The 23,512-nt window shown below is 31.7% G+C and overlaps 1 long non-coding RNA gene across 1 annotated transcript; it reads left to right on the top strand.

Moving 5' to 3' along the window:
• Window positions 1–11,574: 11,574 nt before the first annotated feature.
• Window positions 11,575–18,314, top strand: LOC143056780 (uncharacterized). Its single transcript, XR_012972507.1, has 4 exons — window positions 11,575–11,812; window positions 12,211–12,301; window positions 12,951–12,974; window positions 18,036–18,314. It is a non-coding gene; the product is annotated as an uncharacterized LOC143056780 (long non-coding RNA).
• Window positions 18,315–23,512: the final 5,198 nt, after the last annotated feature.

Below are 23,512 nucleotides of genomic sequence, written 5' to 3'. Positions count from 1 at the left end.
AAAGCCAAATTAGGAAAAAAATCAATGGTTTGTTTTAAATATAAAAAATGTATATCTTTTATTGGTGACATCTGATCTTAGTTTAAGAATTGGTGGCATACGATTTTATATTAATGACGCAAATGTAAAAAATCAAATGACTCGATTAAAGCTTTCCAATAATCTACAATAATGTCATGACGGTATTTATAGAATTTAAATTTCTTAAACTGTTAACTAGCCTCGAATATAACTAATTTTTCATGCACTTTGCATCTTGTCATAACAGAAAGAGGATATTCGTACAACCATATATACTGATGAACGGGAAAACTACCTAGTATTACAAAAATATTCAAAATATAAAATATGAAAAAGGAGAAAAATACAGGGATTCGAACCTAAACTAACAAGTATCTACCTTTAACTTGAATCTTGATTGATGTTAACCATGTTAAACTCGCGATTATTAACTTATACAATACGATTGCCCATTATGTATATTTAAAACATTGTTGCGATTGTCATTCTATTGTTTTACCCGTTCCTTATTTCATTGATTGGACTGTTATTTACCTGTTAAAAAAAAACATTGTGTTACCTTTAGCTGTCCAATATTTTTAAGAATAGCCCTCCTCTTTATTACAAATATTGGACAGCTAAAGGTAGCATAACTCATTCTGACAGGTAAATGATAGTTCAATCACTGAAATAAAAAAATTATTAGTTATCCCAATTGTTTCCAAAAATACAACCAAGGAAGAAATGACAATTACAAAAATCTTTTATTAAAGCCACCTTCCAATACAATAATTTTGTCACTCATCAAAACGGTTTCTTGAGAAAATAAATCACTTTTAAATTGATTTTGAAACACTGCCAATACATATATTACAACAATGTTTCTCATGTTTTTCGGCTTTCTATTGCCAGTTTCATTCAGCATTATCATTTTATCTTTCTTAAAGTCAAAAGTTGTCCTTATCATTTTTGATATCCTTGTTTTGAACTATCTTTTATGATTCAAATATCAATAGTTGCTGACAGATTTTTAATTCTTTTTCTGCATTGGTTAATCCTCGCTATTTTCTGTCTTATGGATCTGTCATATTGCTCACAATGTAGTCTACATGTAAACCCATTTTTTACCAGTGTAAATCATCGCTTCTACATAAGAAATTGCTTGTACAAAGTCCGGAATATGACAGTTGTTATCCATTCATTTGATGTTTTTGAGCTTTTGATCTTGCTTTTCAATTATCCATTTTCCGTTTTGAAATTTCCTCTGAGTTTTACACAAGCCAGTACTTTGTAATGGTGCGATTCGCTAGATACAGAATAATCGATACATGTACTATTAAAAGTAAAACAAACAAAAATACCGATCATAAGAAAATTCAAAAAGTCCTTTATCAAATTACAAAATTAAAAGCTTCAGTATAAAAAGAAAAATGAAAGATAAGAATACAAAAAAGTACATTAGCACAATAACACAATTACGGAACGTATAAGTATCGAGCCACGACAAAAACAATATTACCAAACATAAACTTAACATTTGAAGTGACCTTCCGAAGCACGTTACTTCAACACCTTTTTTAGTGGGGTTCGTGTTGATCAGTCTTTAGTTTTCTATGTTGTGTTTTATGTACAATTGTTTGTCTGTTTGTCTTTTTCTCTTTTAGCTTCGGCGTTGTCAGTTTATTTTCGTAGTGTGCGTTTGAATCTCCCTCTTTGTTTTTCCCCTTTTTTTAATCATTTTACACAAAAAAAAGTTAATACGGAATATTATTCAACAATGTCTTGTTTTCATCAGATGAATATTTTAAGAAATAAAAGGACTAGACGTTTTTCAAATAACCCTGTTCCATTAACTCTCTGCTCATACACTGGTGACGTTTTTAAAACCGTTGCGACAGCAAGCTATTTAATACCAAAAGAGAATGGATGTCCTCAGTACACGTGAAGTTGGTTTGTTGCTACTAAATTGGTACAAATTGATTATAAAATTGAATAAACACAATCAGATTTCAAGTTTAGTTGCGTCCTGCCATAGGTAGATCGGACATATTTTGACTTAATTTAATGATTTCTTTAGTTTGGTATCAATTGAAATTAGTATGTTCCAATGAGACTGAAAAATGCTTTTTTTTTGTAAGATAATTAATATGTTAACCTGGCGTAGCCCTGTATCAAATGTATTTCGGCATTTCTCTTCGAAAAAACGACTTGTTGATTGAAATAAAACGTCTTATTTGTATTTTTCTCCGCAATAGGCTATTTAAAAATAATCTATCAACTGTGTATTCGAAAAGTTTTGCGCAAATAGGAGAATTGACAATTCTTACCTTTCATACCTATATTTTCATTGATAAAACATAACATGGACTCATCCAGTTTTTTAATTTCATTTATGTATTTTAATGTAATACAAAGTCTGGGCTTCAAAAGTTAACATAATTATTGACTTTATACAGAAAATTTGTACTTTTCAAACATAAAATGTTTCACAAACAATACGTGACTTCAAAGTAAAACCATTTCCCAAAACACTGCAAAAAAAAATTAATTTTGATTGGTACAGTGTTATTGTCATAATCTGCGTTGAAATGAACAGAGGTATAGCAAACATCGAATTGACATCGAACTTGTTAGGCACTATAATTATGAATACCAATTTATTCCTTTTCTGTTTATACTAAAGCAGTTCAAAATGTAGCCTATCATATGTAAACTTGTTTAAATGCGGTATATCTCCAGACAATGTAAAAGCAACGAGCTAAACATATATTTTACAAAATAATCATTAAATATTTTTCTTTCCCCGCAAAACAATCCTGTAAATATGCAGCCAACTAAGAAACTACGTCATTGATATATAATGTGGTGTCACTGTGTATTGAAAGCAGCCATGTTGTTATTGATAACACAACATGGGAAACAGAAAAGAAAGTAATATATAACACTATACAATTCAAAACTTTTTAAATGTATATTTGGGTTTGTTTCATTAAAGAATAACAGTTAGTGAAGAACTTTTCGATCAAAAAGAGTACGACGACATACAGGAAAAGATATTAAAGTTAAGAGGCTATTCATGATATCTGATTCATTCGCCTCTATAAGTGGTGCTTGTGGTATATACATTCACTCGTAGTTTTTTTTCTCCCAGTCATGTTTACAGTCACATTGCTTACATGGCATTCTGCTCAGTGCCGTAGCATGTTAGTGCTGATTTCAAGGTCTGTGGTTACATGATATACGAATTAAGGACTTCAAGCCTACTCGCTAGCTGTTATTCGGCATTCTTACAATTCATTAACTACAACAGAGAGCTATGGCCAGTTACAACCGTTCTGGTATACAGAAAACGCCTAAATTTCTTAACAAAATGAAGAAAGGCGAGTAACTCTTGCCGAGTGACGCAATATTTGCGCTCTTTCTGCGAAAGTGTACGGCTCAGGTAAGCGATAACATTTTCTTTACCCTTCTATTTCTTAAGATAGTACTGTTTCTTTTGCAGACATTTTGCAATGCCTTTAAATTGTCATGTATCTTCTATAATATCCACACTGGCCGGAAAAGAGCGCAATTCACTTGCAACGTTTGGTTCTAACCTTTGATTAATCACTCATCTTTTGTTGATCCGTCAATAACTACATGTTAAAGGAAGGACACTGTTTTGCGAGCAGCGAACATTGATTGGGCTTTAACTTAAAACAGCGTTATTAAATCGATCGCAAATTGGTTAACCTCTTTTAGAAAATGTTTGCATTCTAGCCATAACTCTTTCTATCAACCACTCAAACATTGCAGGAGCAGAGGCAAGCCTAATGGCATCTTAAGAAATTGGAAGAATCCATGTTGTGTCGCGAACGCAGTTTTAGGGCGGTCAATCTCTTCTACCCTACCTGCCAATAACCTGAGCAAACGTCTACAGATTAAAACCAATTGTTTCCGGATAGCTGCTCCAATTAATTGTCTATTCGTGGTAACGGATACGCCTTTTTTACCGTCAGGTCATTGATTCGACGATAATCTACAAAGAAACTAGTCGACCAGTCCGCGACTGTTTATCAAGTACGATTCATGATGATAATGGCCCTTGAAACTGTTCGATCACGCCTCGTTCCAACATATTGTCAATATGTTTGTTAATTTCTTCGCACATAGCTTTCGGTGTCCGCTGAGGTGGTTATTTGACAGGATAGTTCGTTCTGGTATTTATGAGATAGCGTACGATGATCATTGGCCAGCTTCTGCATGCAGTTCATTGTCCAGTTTTTGATTTGTGTGCTCTTTGCTGGTGTTTTCAGTTATGGTGATGGCATCTGCCACTGGACTTATTTCTCCAACAATAGTTCCGGCTGGTATTTTCGTAACATTGATTTAAACACTGAACAATCTTATTGGCATATGTGCTTCAACCAGGGTCTTTGTCAGTTTCTGGTGATATACTGATATCCCTTGTGGTCGAAACATCTCATGATGCCAAAAAACGCCATAACATATGTGTTACTTTTGCATTGAAGTGTTTCCTGTTGCAACGACATTTTGCAATTATTCTTCTTCATAACATCTAACCCAATTATCCCGCCAATAAATAGATCGGTAAACAAGGCTTCCACGATAAACTTTTCTTTTCAATATTTTGTTTCGTAAAGCTCTATACAGAACTTTCCCTTACCAACTATGCTCAGCTCTGTTCCATTTGCCGAAATAATGGCTTGGGTTATTAGTTCAAGGCTTATGCGTTTCTATTCGTGCATTCTGTAAAACAAAGCGCGCGAAACTAAAGTTAGCCTGCCACTAGTGTCGTCAGTCTTTATAGTGGCATAATTACCAATATAAACGCGGCATTTCTGGTATTTGAATATTCCGATCTGTACTGACAATGGCACGCTGCGTATTTTGCATAAAATAGCAGTGCCTCGCCTGTATGATACCACCCTTAGTTAAATCTTACTGGTATTTTTGGGGAAGAATGTAAATTTGCACTTCTCCAAGGCTAATAAAGTCTTCATTTTACCGCTTAATTTTCTTCTAACAAACTTATTTGTTGCCCTGAGTCACTTTTTGTTATTATTAATTATTTTTATTTAAAATATAACCAATGCCTTGCTGTAACCCACCGCTTCAACCAAAAACTATGTCACGTATAGAGGGTACGCAACTGTTCTACTCTAGGTCTCGTACCACAGTCCTTCATCTGAAAACAGCCAAGGCTTAACACATGGTAGCGGTTATTTATTAACTGGTTATTCAGGTACTCTATACCTAAATGATGGGGGTTAAGATTGAGTTGGCTTTGGATATTCGACTAAAATTGCTAAGACTGATAATTATAGTGACTTCCCTGTTTGGTATAAGGCTGAAGTTTATATCGAGGCTATCGGGGCCTTTTATAGCTGACTATGCGGTATGGGCTTTGCTCATTGTTGAAGGCCGTACGGTGTCCTATAGTTGTTAATGTCTGTGCAATTTTGGTCTTTTGTGGATAGTTGTCTCATTGGCAATCATACCACATCTTTTTTTTTTATATTTTATCTACTTTTGCTAAGTCGGTGCTTTAATCCAGTGCTTTACATGTGGCCACTGGTTTATATATATACTTGGTCTGGGCCAGTATTTTACGTGTGATAACTGCTTCATATATACTTGGTCTGGGCCAGTGTTTGGTAAACTTTTTGGTCTGAGTCACTACTTTGCTTGTATCCAATGCCTCACCTTCTAGAAATGTTTCACCTGGTATACAGTCGCTGCTTCTCTCTAAAGCCACTACTTCTTTATCAGCTATAATAGGCCAGTTCCGGGATACTGGTTTCAGACGAATCTTACGAATCTATCATGTGACTTCCATCACCACGTGACAAAAATGTATGCATAGAAATTTCCAACACATGTTGAGCCAACGGTTGAAAACTGTTTATTTTATACTGCACAAAATATTTGGGAATAAAAATCTGAAAAGATGGTGACCCTCCCTCACGATTGTGTACTTACGGAACATTAATAATTTCCATACTACCCTACAGACCCCCCCCCCCCCCCCCGATTATTAAAGTGCTGGAAACTTTTAAATGACGTCATAAAGGCGTGCGAAATTGACCATCTTTTCCGGTGAAAGACATGATTACAGAAATGACCTATTACTTAAAAACTACTTGTAATTCTTATTCAATATTATACTTGATCTCACCTGTTTTCTGTATCTGTAGTCTTTAACTCTTCGTGTTTAATTCTGAACTCAGAACCATGTATTACTAAACTGTAAAAACTTTGGTATGCCCAATTGTAGACTCGTCCATACAACAGCCCAAACACGACTTTATCCATAAAACGGTTCAGCACACCTAAGCAAATATACTCTTACAAAGCATCATTTTGCGGTTATATACTTCGCTACAACTGATCGCAGGAATTCCGGATTTATAGTTCAGATCCTGACAACTTAAACAATTACCAATAACTTAGTAAAAATGTAAACAAAGAAATCGAAAGTGAAAAGTAAAGAATAGATGAATAAATCAAGAGTATAAATAATGTTTCTTTCTGTTGGACTTTACACCTTGATTATAAAATAAGCAAGAAACAGGTAAGTTAACAAATTCCTCACAGTTTGCTATCCAACCTGTGACACGAAAGAGAGGCAAAATATATCAAAGGGACAATCAAACTCATCAGTCAAAAGTAAACTGACAACACCATGACAGGAATTTTGCTACATAGAAATGGCAAATTTAAAATTTGGACGCTGATGGCATCTCTTTTGTCCTAAAGTTTTTTTTCAATCGACGCTCATGATCAATTTCTAGATGCATGTCGACATGAGGCAGACTTGAATGTTTATGGTGTATCTTTTTTGTCAAGTTTATTCACTGGGAATGCCGGCTGTTGGTTGACAATTACGTCATCCAAGCGTAACAATTATATTAACAATTGAAATGTCTTTTCGAGGACACCCATCGTATTGCAATATCATGAATATTCCAGCAGCGTCTGTATACGGATTATGTTACTAATCACCTGGTACAAATGTAAACGAATCGAAAGTGAAAGTAAAAGATTGGGTAAATATATCAAGGTTATGAATGATATTCGTTTCTGTTTGACTTTACAATTTCATTACCGGTTCTGTACTACTATATGTATCAGTAACACGATGGGTATCCTCTTTTTCCCGATTGTTACCTTCATGTACTGAATTAAACATAACCGGTTTTTTTCTTACATCAAGAACACGATGGGTGTCACAAATTGGAGCATGAGTTGCTTACCTGTCAAGGCAACTGAGATGACCCCCAAAAGATAGTTTTCAATGGTGATACACTGCCATTTGATTAAAGACTTACCGTTTTGAATTTTCCTCAGAGTTGTACACAAGTCAGTACTATCTAATAGTGCGATGTGTTTGATACAGACTGATTTACTATCAAAAGTAAAACAAACGAAAATACCATTCCATACAAAAAGAAAAGCCTTTATCAAATGACAACATTAAAAGCTCAAACATAAAAGCTAAAATGGAATACAAGAATACGAAAAATTCAATAAAGCAGAATAACAAAATTACGGGATGTATAAGTACTGAGCCACGCTAAAAATAAATTTACCAAACATAAACTCAACAGTAAATGTCACCCTTCCAGAGCACCTGAGATCACCACCATTTTTGGTGGTGGTTCGGGTTGCTCAGTCTTGAGTTTTCTATGTTGTCTGTTTTGTGTACAATTGTGTGCCTGCTTGTCTTTATTTTCATAGCCACGTCGTTGTCAGTTTAACTTCGGCTTGTGCGTTTGAATTTCCCTACTTTATACTTGGGCTTTTAAATGTGAACCAGAAATCAAATGTGGTTCCTAAACTGTCAATCGCAATCACTACTATTTTCATTTTTTTAAGACTTCTGTCTTGTTGTATTGCTGCAGATGGACAACTATGATCAGAGGCCGGTCTTGAAGATTGCTTGTTTATCTTAGAGCAAATGCTTGGTGACAGTGGGGTTAACAGAACCCTTTTCTATAGAGCATTGATGCACGTTTTCTTTTCACATTTTTTTTAAATGATTTTTTTAAGAGGAACGTGATCGTCTGGCTGTATACCAAACAAGGTGTTTCATGTCAAATCATGCAAAACGGACGCGAAATTTAATTTTTAAGTGTAGTACTTTATCAAAAATGTATAAAGGATACTCTTTAACACTCATTATTGTTAAATGAAAGTATACTTTGCCCGATATACTATTTATCAAGATCAAAGATCTAGGTCATTCTTTAATGGTTCTTGACAAGGCTTTGAAATTAAAAAAAAAACGAGCTGACGGCAACGATTAAATGATAAGTTATTCCTATGTCATCAGCAATGTGAATAATATCGGAGTTGACTTATTGACACTCATACCACATATTCTTGTATCTATTAAGCATTGGGTCATAGTTCTACTTGTATGATTTATTGAATGGATTTTAAAGTTTTAATTAAATTAGTGGTTAGTATATATATATATACAGATGGAAATTGGTAAAAAGACACTTTACCTTGTTTAACGGCCTTGTTGCACCAGCTTTTATATTATCGACACAATTTGTATTACAAATACATAATTTGAGATTTTCTAACGAGCTGTTTTATGTTATTAGTTAATATGTTAATGAGTATTTTTTTTATTTTAAATTGTGCTCTATGCATATGTCTCTCCACATAACTCAATTATAATTTTTCCATCAAATCATTACCGATAGAAGACATTCGTGCATCACATGCACTGATTTCAAGTCCGTATACAAAACCGTTCAGACTACAAATCTATATTTTAAAATCTACTAATTATAAATAACAATTTCTTCCTTTTCTGTTGATACTAAATAAAGCAGTTCAAAGTGCAATCTATCATATGTAAACCTGTTTTAATGCGATATATCTCCAGACAATGTAAAAACATTGAGTTTAAAAAATATCCATAAAATAATCATTTATATTTTAAAATCAGGTCGAATTTCTTTACACACAAAACAGTCTTGTAAATATGCAGCCAACTATGAAACTACGTCATTGATATATAATGTGGTGTCATTGTGTATTGAAAGCAGCCATATTAATATGGATTACACAACATGGAAAACAGTTAAAAAGGTAATATATAAGGCTATACTGTTAAAAACTCTATAAATGTATCTGTGGGATTATTTCATTAAAGAATAACAGTTAGATCAGAACTTTCCGATCCGAAATATTTGTACAACATACTTGAAACGATATAAGAATAAAGATCTGTATGCATTTTTAAATTATCAATAGAAAATAAAAAAGGAAGGAGGCTATTTACGATAAATATTTTATTATAAGTGATTAAGGAAGTATTTGTCATACATCAACAGTAAACAATATGTTTTAGAATGATTCAGTCGACCTCAATTGAATTAAAAATTAAAAATTGAAAAACCATTCTTTCAAGATCGAGTTAAAAACGAAATTAAAAGTCTTTACATGTTATGTAGCAAGTCAGGCTCCAGTAAGCTTTACGTTTTACCTGACTTATGTCATATGACCATCCTCTATAAAATTACATTTATTATCTAAGATTAATTTACAATTACTATCAATGAATAATTTAATTTTGGATGTAACGCGTCTTCTGATTGGCTGACATCATTTTGTTATCAGCCAATAGACATAATTTAGTCATGTGACCGTGACGTCATAAACGTTTTGTCATGGTTTTCTACGGTTGAAAATGGATTTTAGAATTAAATTATAAGAAATTACTGTAATATTTTTTCTGTCTATTCGAAATAACATACAAAATGTGGTGCACACTGTTAAATAAACCGCTACGCGCGTTATTCAATGTGCACCAAATTTTTTATGTTATTTTTTCATAGACAGAAAAAATATTACAGTCATTCCTTAATTAGTTCACAATTATTTTCTATGATAAAATACAATTATTAAATGTTGATGGGGTTGATACATTGTTTTTTTTTTATAGTCACTCGGCCAACAGTCGAGAGTCAATTTCTAAACTATAGGGTTGATAAATTATTGTATCAACTGAAATCAAAAGTCAACAACATTTTTGGTCCTTTTTGCATATTTTTGTTGGTTTTTCGGTTGCTTATTTTCACTTTTGTTAAGTTGATTAATTGGCTAAGTTGAAATATTCAATAGAGTTTCTTTTAAAAAACGATATACCGAAAACTGTTAGAAAAAGAAAAAAAAAATAATTTGGATGACGTCTTAAACATAAGTCATTGACGTTGACTTTGAATATCTATATTGAGGTACTTGGACGTTAGAATTTTTCTAATTAAATATTTCGTGAAATTGCAAACTGGAAATGATCACAGAATGAAGACTTAATTACTAACCTAGATAACATACACAAAAAATTTGTTTGTAGTTATGTATATTTGAGATCCAGTTCTAAAGTCTTTCGTCATACACTTTTAGTAAAAATGTAGAATCCGAATACACCTACTCTGCTGTTATGACTCATTAAAAAGGTATTCCACTTTATCTATATATTTTGTTCTTTAATAATTTGAATGTTTGATGTTATTAAATCAACATGTAGCCTAAATATATAAAGATAATAGAATTTGAAGCGTGATTTTGTATCAAATATATTTGCTTTATACGTTTTCAAGACAGAATAACGAACTCAAACACGCCCGAACATAAAAATGTTCACTCGAATCTATCTTTTGATGCAATTATTGCCCACATTTTAGATTTGGTTTTTTTTAAATTTTGTTCATAATTCAAATGTTTACAAATATTTCGAAACTCCATAATATAATTAAAGTAAAAACACGTACATGTATTTAAATGCATAAAATGCTTAATCATGAACCTTTATTAACTTTTTTAAAAACCATAGAAACAAATGTAAACAATTCAAATGTATCAATTGTGCCTTTTGACCTATTCTAACAGAGGGCTCTATTTCTTTTGTAAAATTTAAACTTGGTTTCCGCCCGTTCAGCTTACACCAGTCTGATTTTTCTGTACATTGTTTTTTCATGCGAAGTAATTACACGAGTACACTAACTTTTATATTTTGGGGCTGAACGTTTGTCAGTAGTATTTTATGTATCAAGATAACTAGTCGTTACATATACTTTTTGTACTAGTTTCAGACTTAACTATGGCTAAAAAAGAACGAGAAAACTTCTACAGAAATTCAACTGTAATAGTCGATTATGGAACGGAATCACTGTCAGCAGTTCTAGACAATGATCTATCAAACACAAATTTGACATTTGAAGATTTTATCAACAAGCATCGACATGATATCTATCACCTTTGTTACAATAAAATCCCCTGTTGTCAGTGTACGGGTGGACGATTTGTTTCATTAAGCCAAAGTAGGATTCTGCATCCAGACCAATTACAGATATTGGTGGACACAAGCGGGTCGACTCTGACTGGACACAATCCAAATACATCTAAGACGTCGAAACATTGTTGTCGTCCTGCAAAAAAATCTTTGTCAACTTCAAATCTAGATATCACCTTACTACGATGCTTACTAATGAACTTTGCCATAAACTGCCGAGCAAATTCTACCCTTAGGCAAGATATAGAAGATTTAGTTAAATGTAGAAACACACTGTATGGCCATGCAAAAGAAGCAAAACTTACCAATTCTGACTATACAAAATACAAAACTGATGTAGAAGGTATCATTCTCCGCATTGCCCGATTCTGTAATATTGAGAATGAGATGAGGCAAAAACTGATTGATGCTTCTACGAGACCACTTGATGAAACTATCCTTAAGCAGTACCAGATATCACTACTTCAGCAAAGCCTTTTTGAAAAGAACATTGATGAGGTAGCATTTTAAAAGTCATTTTTCACATTTTATTTATATCACAAATTATGATAAAGTTGTAGCTGAACTCATTTAAAGAGTTAATTTAAATTTGAAAATAAATTAATAACATTGAATCAAGTAGTAAAAGAAACTTCAATGTATTTAGACATAGAACAGTAATATAATTTTTGGCATAAAACGGCATTACTTTTTTCTGTTTTTAACCTTTTCACAGATGAAACACATTATAACTGCAAACTGACATCGGTATGAAAATACCATCGTATACATGTCAGAAAATAATTTTTATATGTCTTCTTTAAAAATAATAAACTGCATTTTTTTTCTCAATATTTTGTTTGTATATAAATATATTTGACAAAATTCAGGTGAAATAAAACAAATGTATATTTTAGAGAGTAAATGAATTGCAACAACATCTTACTGCCCAAGATGAAAGACTGGACTGTTGTATGAGAATGATAGACGACAAATTCAACGAATTTGGTAAGTACAACAGAAACCATTTAATTAAGTCTAATCTTAAGTGATAGGGAGGTGTTAATCATTAATATGTTACTCAGATTTTTTCATGCATTCTTGAATTTTGCAATTTAAGCTGAAAACTGAGAAAGTATTATGTTGAAGCTTTTAGATTTTAAATAATCTTCAAAAATTTATAAAGTTCCATGTTGTTGCTATGTTGATAAATATACATAGAGTAATCACTTTAAATGTTGTCATAAAAGACAACTGTACAATAGTATCGGATTATTTACATATGGAATAATCATTATCGTTTTTTTAAAACCCATTAATCATTAACAGACTGTTTTTACAGTGTGTTCTTATATTGCACTGTTATATCACAGTCCAATATAAAAAGGGGGAGGTTGGGGCCGAAAAACTAGTTTAACCTCATCACATTATGTAGTTTGGTTAATTGAATTGTATTACATTGATTATGTTGGGCCCTTTAATTGTCAACTATACGAATATATAGGTTTTTACAGTGTTGAACGCTGTACGGTTGTCAATAATGCTTACTTTTACATCTTTAGAACTTTTGTCGATAGTTCTCTCATTGACAATCTTACCATATCTCTTTAATTCCTTTTTGTTATGTATGCTATTTTATATCATTTCATTTTTACAGCCAACCGAAGACAAAACATCATTGGTAAGTTTAAAATATAGATAAAGACAAAGGCAGGAATTAAAAAGATGCATTTATAACTTCACGATTTTTTTACCTTATGGAAGTACACCACTAATTCATGGTCCCATTGCTTTCTATGTTTAAAGTCCTCCATTTCAAACAGGAACACCTCTTTCATTTTAAGTTCTAATAAAGTGGCAATCATTGCATGTCAAAGCAACACTTTATGGTGTCTTGTACTGAAAAAAATCAACATACCTTTAATGGCATATAAGAACGAACTGGTTCTCGGAACTTCGGAGGTACCAAAAAAGGTACTTCAGATCTGACAAACAGACAAAATGCACCCTCTTTTTAAAATTTAGTGCATTTTTTTTAATATTTAAAATTAAAAGTCCAAAAGTGTTCTACAACGATCACCAGTCCTTCAGCTTTCATTTGATGACAAAAATACCTAAGTATCCTTCACATTTTGGAAGTTACACTCATGCGTAGGAACTATTTTGTGTGAAATATGTACTACTTTCTGGTATGTGCTTTCTGGCCGGGCCCGAATTAATGGTTTTACACCTATAACAGAACCAAACTTGCTATATTGACTTGAGCATTACTTTATTTCATTCTATGACCTATTTCAAGCAATAGAAAACATATAAAGCTTTAGTCCAAATACTATTTTACTCATTTTAAGCTCAAATTGGACTGGTAGTAATATATTGGTTATTCGAAGAAAACTGCATATGGATATTATATTTCTGCCAATATACTTTTTTATTCTCAATATTATTGTTTTATTTATCAATAATCTTTCAGGAAAGCTATGTGCTTACCAATACTCATACTTTTATCAGAGGTTCTTCATTAAATAAAAATTTATTAGTCCAAACTTAAGACATAATTGAGAATACTGTCCCCCCTTTTTCTTCAAATTGGAAAAAGGTCTTTTTTTTTATTAAACCATACTTCTGTGGTAAAACATGGATTATTAAGAGTAATTTATATATCCCTCAGCTAGATAACTTGCTAAACTGATGATTCTCTGTAATAGGAAGTACACAACTAATTCATGGTCCCATTGCTTTCTATGTTAAATTCCTCCATTTCAAACAGGAACACCTCTTTCATTTTAAAATCAAATAAAGAGGCAATCATTGTATGTCTCGGAACTTCGGAGGTACCAAATCAGGTACTTCAGATCTGACAAACAGACAAAATGTACCCTCTTTTAAAAATTTAGTGCAGTGTTTTTTTAATATTTAAAATTAAAAGTCCAAAAGTGTTCTGCAATGATCACCAGTCCTTCAACTTTCATTTGATGCCAAATATACCTAAGTATCCTACATATTTTGAAAGTTACACTCATGCGTAGGAACTATTTTGTGTGAGATATGTACTTCTATCTGGTATGTGCTTTCTGGCCGGGCCCGAATTAGTGGTGTTACACCTTATATATTTATTCCTTATTATTTGATTGTACTGCTTAAAAAGATTAACATACACATACTTCAATGCCTGGCATTCCAACCATAATATATAGCCATCGTATTTATTTAATGTACCATGTTTTTAGTAATAGTTATGTTTTTTTTCTTCATTATCTCACATATCTGTATTGATATATCTACGTTTAAATACATTTTTCAGTTTTCTTGATTTTTTTTTTGTCTGATAAACATTAATTTGTAATCGTGTATAAATTCATGTTCAGTAAATATTTGCTGTTGTCTGGATTTTCATTGTAAGACATCATAGTTATTTTGCTGATCAGTAGGGGCTCAGGAATTTTGTGTTGCTACCTCATTAGCGTAAACCCAATATTTCCCTTTATGATGTTTTAGTATATCTAAAATATTCTAAAAACAAGCACAGATTAATTCTGTTTTCTTAGATATTAATAAATACATAATTTGGTTGACTTAAATACGAATTATTCGTAACAAATTACTTGTACGTCATTCTTTGTACGTATACAATAAGAAATAACAATTACGAGAAAAATAATATTTTTTTTTTCATATGTTTCATCATCATTAGCCTTACTAATATCATTATTATGATTTGTATTATTATTAGGTCTTTCCACTTTTCCGTGGAAAGACCTATTGGTTTTCTTCTGATTATTAGGTCTTTCAACCTTTCAGGTGAAAGACCTATTGTTTTTGTTCTGATTATTATTATTAGGTCTTTCAACCTTTCAGGTGAAAAACCTATAGGGTTTGTTCTGATTATTAGGTCTTTCCACTTTTCCGTGGAAAGACCTATTGGTTTTCTTCTGATTATTATTTTTTTTTCTTCCGCCTAATTTTCTTTCCTTCGCAGTTTTTTTGTTTCGCAAGATGTCGCTTAGATATATGGTATATGATATCAAACAATCAATACGATTTTGAAACTGACAGCTCGTAACCAAAATCTTATCCATGTAAGAGTTATCTCCCCGAACACTGTTTTTCTTGTTATCGCTTAATCTTCGCAACCGTATAAGAAACCGACAAATTTATTTTACCAAATTGCTCGTTATATCCTCAGGATGACTTGATTCATTTTGACCGAAGCTATCTGGAGACTCCATATGAGAGTTATTTCCCCTTTTATATTTGATATAAGTGATAAGCATTTTTAACTGGAAAACCATAAGTGGTAGAGGCCTAGGGTCTTTTGATTTGAGGTACTTGGTCCAAAAAAATTAAAATGAGGTCAAGGTCAAAGGTTAAGGTCATGATTAAAATTTTGATTTTGGCTTGTTATCTCTTATTTTCAGTAATCATACAAGATATCGACAAAATATTTTCACACAATTGTAAGTTACGACATGTTGTAACACATAAATTTTAGTCGAAAGGGTACGTAGACATTTGACTCGAGTTTTCCCCATTTTTATATCTAATATCATACGTATGGTAATATAACTCATTAACAATATAAAGTAGAGGACTAGAGTCTTTTGATTTGAGGTCCTTGGTTTATAACCTTGAAATTGAGCTCAAGGTCATATGCTAATCAAACGTTCTAGATTTTGACCTTTGCTTTTACCTCATATGTACACATGATAAAGCCATGGAACTTTTTGCATTAAGTTGTTAGCAATGTGACTTAAAAAACACAACCGGAAGTGACCTTTTGTAAACCGGAAGTAACTATTTTTTTGTACTAAATCAATGTAAAAGTATATAGAACCATATATTTTTGGAATCAGTGTCAAGTAAACTATCAAACAATACCGGAAGTAAACTTTTTAAACCGGAAGTAAAAGATTATCTCCCTTTTCTATATATTTTTCTATAGAAACCATATATTTTTGTAATAAGCGTTGAATAAGCTGTCATTTGGCGCTAAAATTGACATTTAAAACCAAATTTTAATATTTTTATATAAAAAAAGGTCTTAACTGGTGGAAAGACCATCAATGGTTCTCTGAACAATTGGTTTTTAATTATTATTATTATTATTATTATTATTATTATTATTATTATTATTATTATTATTATTATTATTATATTATTATTATTATTATTATTATTATTATTATTATTATTATTATTATTATTATTAAATTTTATTATTATTATTATTATAATTATTTTTTGTATTATTATTATTATTGTTATTGTTAATTTTTTTTTTAAAGTTATCGTTATCATTATTATTATCAATGTCGTTATGATAATAATAGATGCATATCAATTTTTTATTGTTCCCCTGATATGCTAGCCGTTACGTGCCTTTTAAGCGTAATAGTAAAAAAAATGATTGCAGAAAAATGGCAAATCATTGCAACAAATAAATATAACATGGCTGCCCTTACTAAAAATTCAACAAATTTAAGTCCCGTAAAGACGTCACTAGAAGCATAACTTTGTGAACGCCACATTAAGCACATTTTTTCACCCGGATAGTTTATTATAAGTGTTCATAAGCGCAAAGCAATGATATTTTAAAGTTTGATTATACTTCATGTCACAAAGCCAATTTTTTTTAAACTAATACGAGAATTAAACTTTACTTTTTTAACCTTCACAGAGACGCTTGCTAATTTGGCGCTTTGAAATATACTTATGATGTTTAATTTACAAGACGTCATACAATTGAGACTAGAAAGGGGAAAGATATATCAATCCGAACAAAGAAGAGAAAAAAGCCCATAGCCCTAGTCATAGTTTATTACTTTGAATTCGCAATTTGATAGACAAATAACAAAACATTCAGTATAACAAATTGAATTACACATAGCTGATTGGTTAATAGAGCAGTTTATAACCAAGCGAAAAATCTTTAACAAATTGCCGTATCATCCTCTGTGCTAATGTTTAAATTCATTAAAAAAAATTTATCATAACTAAATTCAATATTCAACGAGCTCGCTATAGTGTTAAAGGGAAAACCCTTTAATAATAAAATTGAGAATGGAAATCAAGAATTTGTCAAAGAGACCCCCTTTATTCAATAATGGTTATTGTCGTTTCAGTTAAAAAGAAATATAATTTAACAATTGTAAGTAACAGGGAGAGGTTATTTGGTCTATAATGGTTCAGACGGGTTGAGTATTATTCACCTATATCTAAATTTGTTAAAATAAAACTAATGTTAAGACCATTAAACTTACAATTGGAACAGAGATTGTCGTCACTTTTGATTTTGTTTTTGTTTTTAATGTGACAGTGAAAATATCAAAATCAAGTAAAGGATAATTACGACTTTTGTTTTAAATGCATTTAAAATTCTTCTCCGTTTTTTACGCAGTTAAGTCGGACAATAAAACAAAATAATATTACAAAAAAATCAGATATATTTAAATAGGACATTTAATCTAGTCTTGTTGGAAATTTAATTTACTCTCTCGTGATTACAGTACTTGCTCCGTCATATTGTTTAATGGATACATCGAGGGTACAACTTAAGTTGTAATATATTAATGCAGGTGGAAAAGCAATAAATACATGTTTTACTTGTTCCTCTTAGAATACTAGTATTTTTAACCCTTGACATACAAATATTTTCGTTCAATAAATGTCGAGCACCTAGAACAACATGTGTAAGTGCTAACTTTTCACATGTTTTATTTATCATTTCATTTTGTACTTTCAGCACAAACTGAGGCTCGCTTATTGGAACACTCCAAAGATGACACTTATGTTATAACAGAGGATGTTGAATTGTGTTGTGATATCCTCGACAAATATAAGACATTGGTCATCATCGCCAAGGCAGGAGGTGGAAAGACAACAACAAGTCTACAGATAGCTACGATGTATCTAGAAAAAATGTGCAAACCAATGTTATTTGTCAACGATGAAGTAGTGAGAAAACGAGACCTGATTAACTTCAATGAAAATAATATTATAATTGTAGAAGATTTATTTGGTAGATCGAACATCGAATTCAACGAAGATCTACACAGGGGTATACTTGATGTTCTTCACTCTTCTCTCAAAAGCGAATCTTGTAAATCAAAACTGATATTTACAATACGAGGTAACGCAGAAATGAATCTGAAATTAAATGAATGGCACAGAATTTTTGAAAAAGATTTTTTGATCAATTTGGACGAAAACCGGAGTGTTTATAGTAATGAGTTAATTTTTACGAAACATATGAATAAACATGGAATAACGTTGTGTGCAAATAAGCACTTGACAAATTTCCGTTCATTATTTTCCGATATCGATATGAAGCAACAATGCCAGTCAGATGTTGTTAAAACTAACACTGGTTCATTGCAGATTTGTGTTTCAACATTTAATAAGATATGTTCTGGACAATATGCAATGCACATAGGTTTTCCACAAGCTTGTCATTTATTTTGTAGCAACATCAATTTCACAAAACAGGGAATAGAATATTTCACACATGCATCTCAATCCTTAGTAGACGAAATAGTAAAGTTTAAAACAAAAGGATTTGGTGATAGGCAGATGCAATATCAATACTGCACTTTAGTATATACAGCAATAAAAGGTTCAATTATTGTAGACGATATTGATGAAAATTGTTTCCAAAATATATTATCATACTTTGAAAGTAAAACAATCAGAATATCGCTCCTTAAAGAAGCTATTCGTAAATTAAAAGGAACATACATCAACAAAACGTCTTCAGAATCAGCTTGCCATAATGCCAAGCGTCAGAAAGTTTCTGATATTTATGTTCTTCAACATAACACCATTCAGGAGGCTATATTGTTATCATATGGAGAAGACGCTGATGTTTTGTCACTTTGTGATTCTAAGTTTTTGTTTAAATACATTCGACCAAAGGACTATGAATTGTCACCAAGTGACAATATGGTATACCTTTTCACTGATTCTAAATTAATCGCAAAAAAACTTATAAGCCTCCTTTCAACAGGTGAATATACATGTATATCCGTAGGAGTTTATCTAAATACGGTTGCTTTGATGCAAAGGCACGACGAAATCATTCAGTGTTTCTTTGATCTTGTAGAAGATTTTAAACCCGAACAATTCGTATGTCTTTTGAATGGTTTAACCTGTATTGGAAAAAACGAAGAGTTAGTTAAGTTTCACCCACAACTATGCAAGAGCCTAATAAACAATGGTGGATGGGTAGTTTTTTTAGCCTCCAGCAGACCAACAGGATGGGCAGATACAACTTTCTTTGAAATAGAGACTGATGTATTGATTGAAAAACTTATGTTTATGATGGCATTAAACAGATTCAATGAAAATGACTCAAAATCCGATTATAACGAAAGACAATGTCGTCCCTTTCCTGCGAAAATGGTGAATTATCAATTTGCAATTGGAAATTACGTGTTTGAAAATCTCATCGCGAAAGATTTTCTTGATATTGCAGAAACATTGTTTACAAATATAAAACAAAAAGAACAAGACATCAGTCCAATTCATATAAAAGAATTTTTAGATGGACTTTTAGATGAAGGAAACCGTTCAAGTGTTGTATCACAATTCAAAGAATTTTTTGAAGCAGTGTTATTTAAATACGGCAGTATTTCAATAATTTTGCAGTTGTGCAGACCGTTAACTGGCAATATATCAAATCCAAATATAATACAAGTTGATGATATCTTACTCACCGGCAAACTTTCAGCCTACCTTGAATCGTCATTTGAAGAGGAGTCATATATGGAAAAAACTGAAATCCGAGGAAATGGGGCATATTTTGTCCACTGGGATTACAATTACTTAGTAATGAAGAATATTAATGACATTACAAAGTTTATCGCAGAACACGGTGTTAAAGTAAACAATGACAAATTTGTAAGAACAATGTTCGATACGTTAGTAACAGACACGGCGAGAATAGAAGATATTATTGCACTTAGAATGTTGGACATAGAAAATAGTTTGTATGATGAACAATATGAAGTCGAGATTGACGAAGATGGATCTATTGCTACAAAAATAGTTTTAGATGATTACCCAGATGAAGAACTAGGAGTAGATGAAAACGGTTGTGTTGTTTATCAGAAGATTAAGAAAGTCTATGTTAGACGGGCATACCATGACTTTCGTATATTTTGCGGTCCAACTTATCCTCGCCTGTTGGAGTTTTTATGGAAGTTAAATGTATATTGGATCCTTCATGGTGATGAAGATTATAAATATAAAAGCATGATAATTCTAAAATATAAATTCAAGAATCTGTTAAATATCGCACGTCGTGTAGATGAACGTAGAATATTTGATTCCGATGAATCGTATTCGAGTGATTCAAGTGAATAAACTCTGTATATGAGTCACTCAGTTATAAACTAAATTCTTATTATATTTGATTGCTCAAAAGTAAGTTTTAATTGTCTTATATATATAGTGTGGAAGTAAAACATGTAAATATTACGGGAAAGATACCCAGGAATCGAGGTCAAATTAAAATCTGTTGTTGACCAAAACTGGAGGGAGGGGTAGTACATAATTTTAGTATAAGCTTTAACTTTTAAGTGTGCGGGACATATTCATGTTGAAAACATGACGCACAGCCCGATAGTGTGACCTTTGAAACAAAAAAGTAATGTATATAAAATTTCATTTTAGAAAATATTTTTTTACAAAACTTCATGGTACAGATTTAGTTGTAGCAGGAATTCCTATGAGAAATTGCAGTGTTTATCTATATTTACAAAACTGCAAACTATAGATATGTGTCTTTGCTTATGTATGTGTGGTTAACGGTCGATTTGTTATTCGTTATTTGATATGCAATATCCAACAGGCCGAAAGAAGCCGGTTTCAAATACAGAAAACGCAAATATATTTGTATCCCTTCGATCATTTTACGGACATAATAACCAGTTGGTTGATCGGTATGGAATATCTGTTTCAACGATGACGACAGATATGTTCCAATCGTCCTAACCACAGTCCATCCCTCTCCCCCTCCAATATGACCTTATAATTTATCTTTGGGTTTGTACTTTTAAACCTGACGGTGCTAAATGTGGAGCAGGATAACTTGATATCACTCCCAAGGTTTTTTATGATGTTCGAATTGCTCAGTTTCTACGTTGTGTTATGTACACTGGTGTTTGCCTATTTGCAATTTTCGTTTAACGACATGTTGTAGGTTATTAGTTTGAATATCCATTTGGTTTCTTTCAACTCTCTTTAATAATTTAGTGATAAAATTTATTCCAAAAAATGTTTTATTTATATGACCAACCCTAAAAATCTATAGATGAAAACACGATTATTAGTTCAACATGCTAAACAAAATATCAAACTATGGAAAACCAAAGTGCACATTTTCACAACGCTTTTATATTCTTAAAATATTAAAGAATACTATTGAGGGCCGATTAAATGACAATGATTTACCTGGTAATCTTTGAATGACTGTACAATTTAGCCGACAGTTTTGCTAGGCAAAAATATCAATACGGTTTAATAATTTTTCTGAACACTTTCATTTTCGATTTATACAGTGGATTTAAAATATCACTTTACAGTTAATAAGAAGAAATAAACGAAAATTAATCGAAAATGCCGGGAAGACCTCCTTTGCTCGTCCGAATTTAAGGTATTTCTATTCTAAATTTAATTGATTGTATAAAAAAGACAAACACGGAAATATGATTAGTTTTTCGCAGTAACATATTATTTCCTTTTGCGATACAATATTTTATTTTACTTTTTTATGCAAACAATATAAACATACATGTAATAAAGTAATAGCAACTGCTTATCTACTAATGTGACTAACTTTGAATCGACACAACTGCGAGCACCTTCGATACTTATACATTTAAATGCCAAAATGTTATATGGTACCATTAAACCCCATCCAGATAAACCGCCAAAACTTTTTTCGTGCCGTATGCATCAAACTTTTGGAATCGTAAGTACTGTTGCAGTACTAGTTTTACTATTTCCCATCTGTATATAAGACTTACGAATAGAGGGCGACCAATTACACACGTAATCATTTGTATATATAAGGTGAGTTGACGTATAGGTATCTGGGGACATAGCACTTCAAACCAGTAAAATGGCCTATATCTGTACATGTACTATATGCATTTGTACTTGACAATTGTCAATTAATCTGAAATTTATTTAGTATAACTTGACAGAAGTCTGTCCTATACTTAACTAGTCTATACCATACTCGACCTAGTCTGATCCATACTCGACCAATTCTTAACCAACCTAGACCTGTTTTGGATCCATCAATTGAATTTCACCAACTAATATATATTAGGAACTTTTATATATGAAAATATATATACGGTACATCGACAAAGTGTTATAGGACAAAAAGTCAGAATTAATTTGTTGACAATTGCTTGAATTAAGGAGATGAATTGACGTTAAAAAATATCACATGTTTTTGTGATGACGGTCAAGGTAAAATGATCGATTGTAAATGTCAATCCCTTGATTAAATGAAAACAAATATACAGATGCCATGAATGTATCTTTTACCACGGATTTGGCTATACTTTTTGGACCTTTTTGATTATTGCTCTTCATTTGTTATATAAGCTTTGGATTTCAAACATTTTGGCCACGAGCATCACTGAAGAGACATGTATTGTCGAAATGTGCATCTGGTGCAGGAAAATTGGTACCGTTAATGTTATTATTTTACAGCGCTAATTTATCTTTTTTTTTGCGGACGGTTATCTCTCTTACAGTCCGTCTAATAAATGTATGATAAAATTAGAGATATTTTTTAGAACGCATTATTTAAAATAGGATTTGCTATTATAACTTAAAGCAATATGCCTTTTCAATTGCCTTCATCATCTGAGAGGAGAGAGGCAGTTAACCCTTATTCCTTTGACCAAGGATAATTTTCTTGGGTTGCAAATCGAAATTAATTAATTTTAAAGTTTGGAATATGTAACAAAAAAATAGATAATTTAAAGCCTTGTCCAGAGAGTAAATGAATCTTATTTTGTATCTGTTCAGAGTTATCAATCATAGTTAAAATAGACGAGAAAGTTTAAATTTACATAAAAAGTACATTAAAAAAGAAATACAATTGCACGTTATCTTTCGAATCGTATGTGTACAAATATATTTGACCTTTTTACGACTATTGGTAGACATTCATTTTATCGGAAATATATTTGAAACTTATGC

The sequence above is a fragment of the Mytilus galloprovincialis genome, chromosome 13 (genome assembly GCF_965363235.1).
Source record: "Mytilus galloprovincialis chromosome 13, xbMytGall1.hap1.1, whole genome shotgun sequence".
Taxonomy (NCBI): domain Eukaryota; kingdom Metazoa; phylum Mollusca; class Bivalvia; order Mytilida; family Mytilidae; genus Mytilus; species Mytilus galloprovincialis.
The sequence above is the reverse complement of the archived record's forward strand: the minus strand, read 5'-3'. Positions and strand labels throughout refer to the sequence as shown.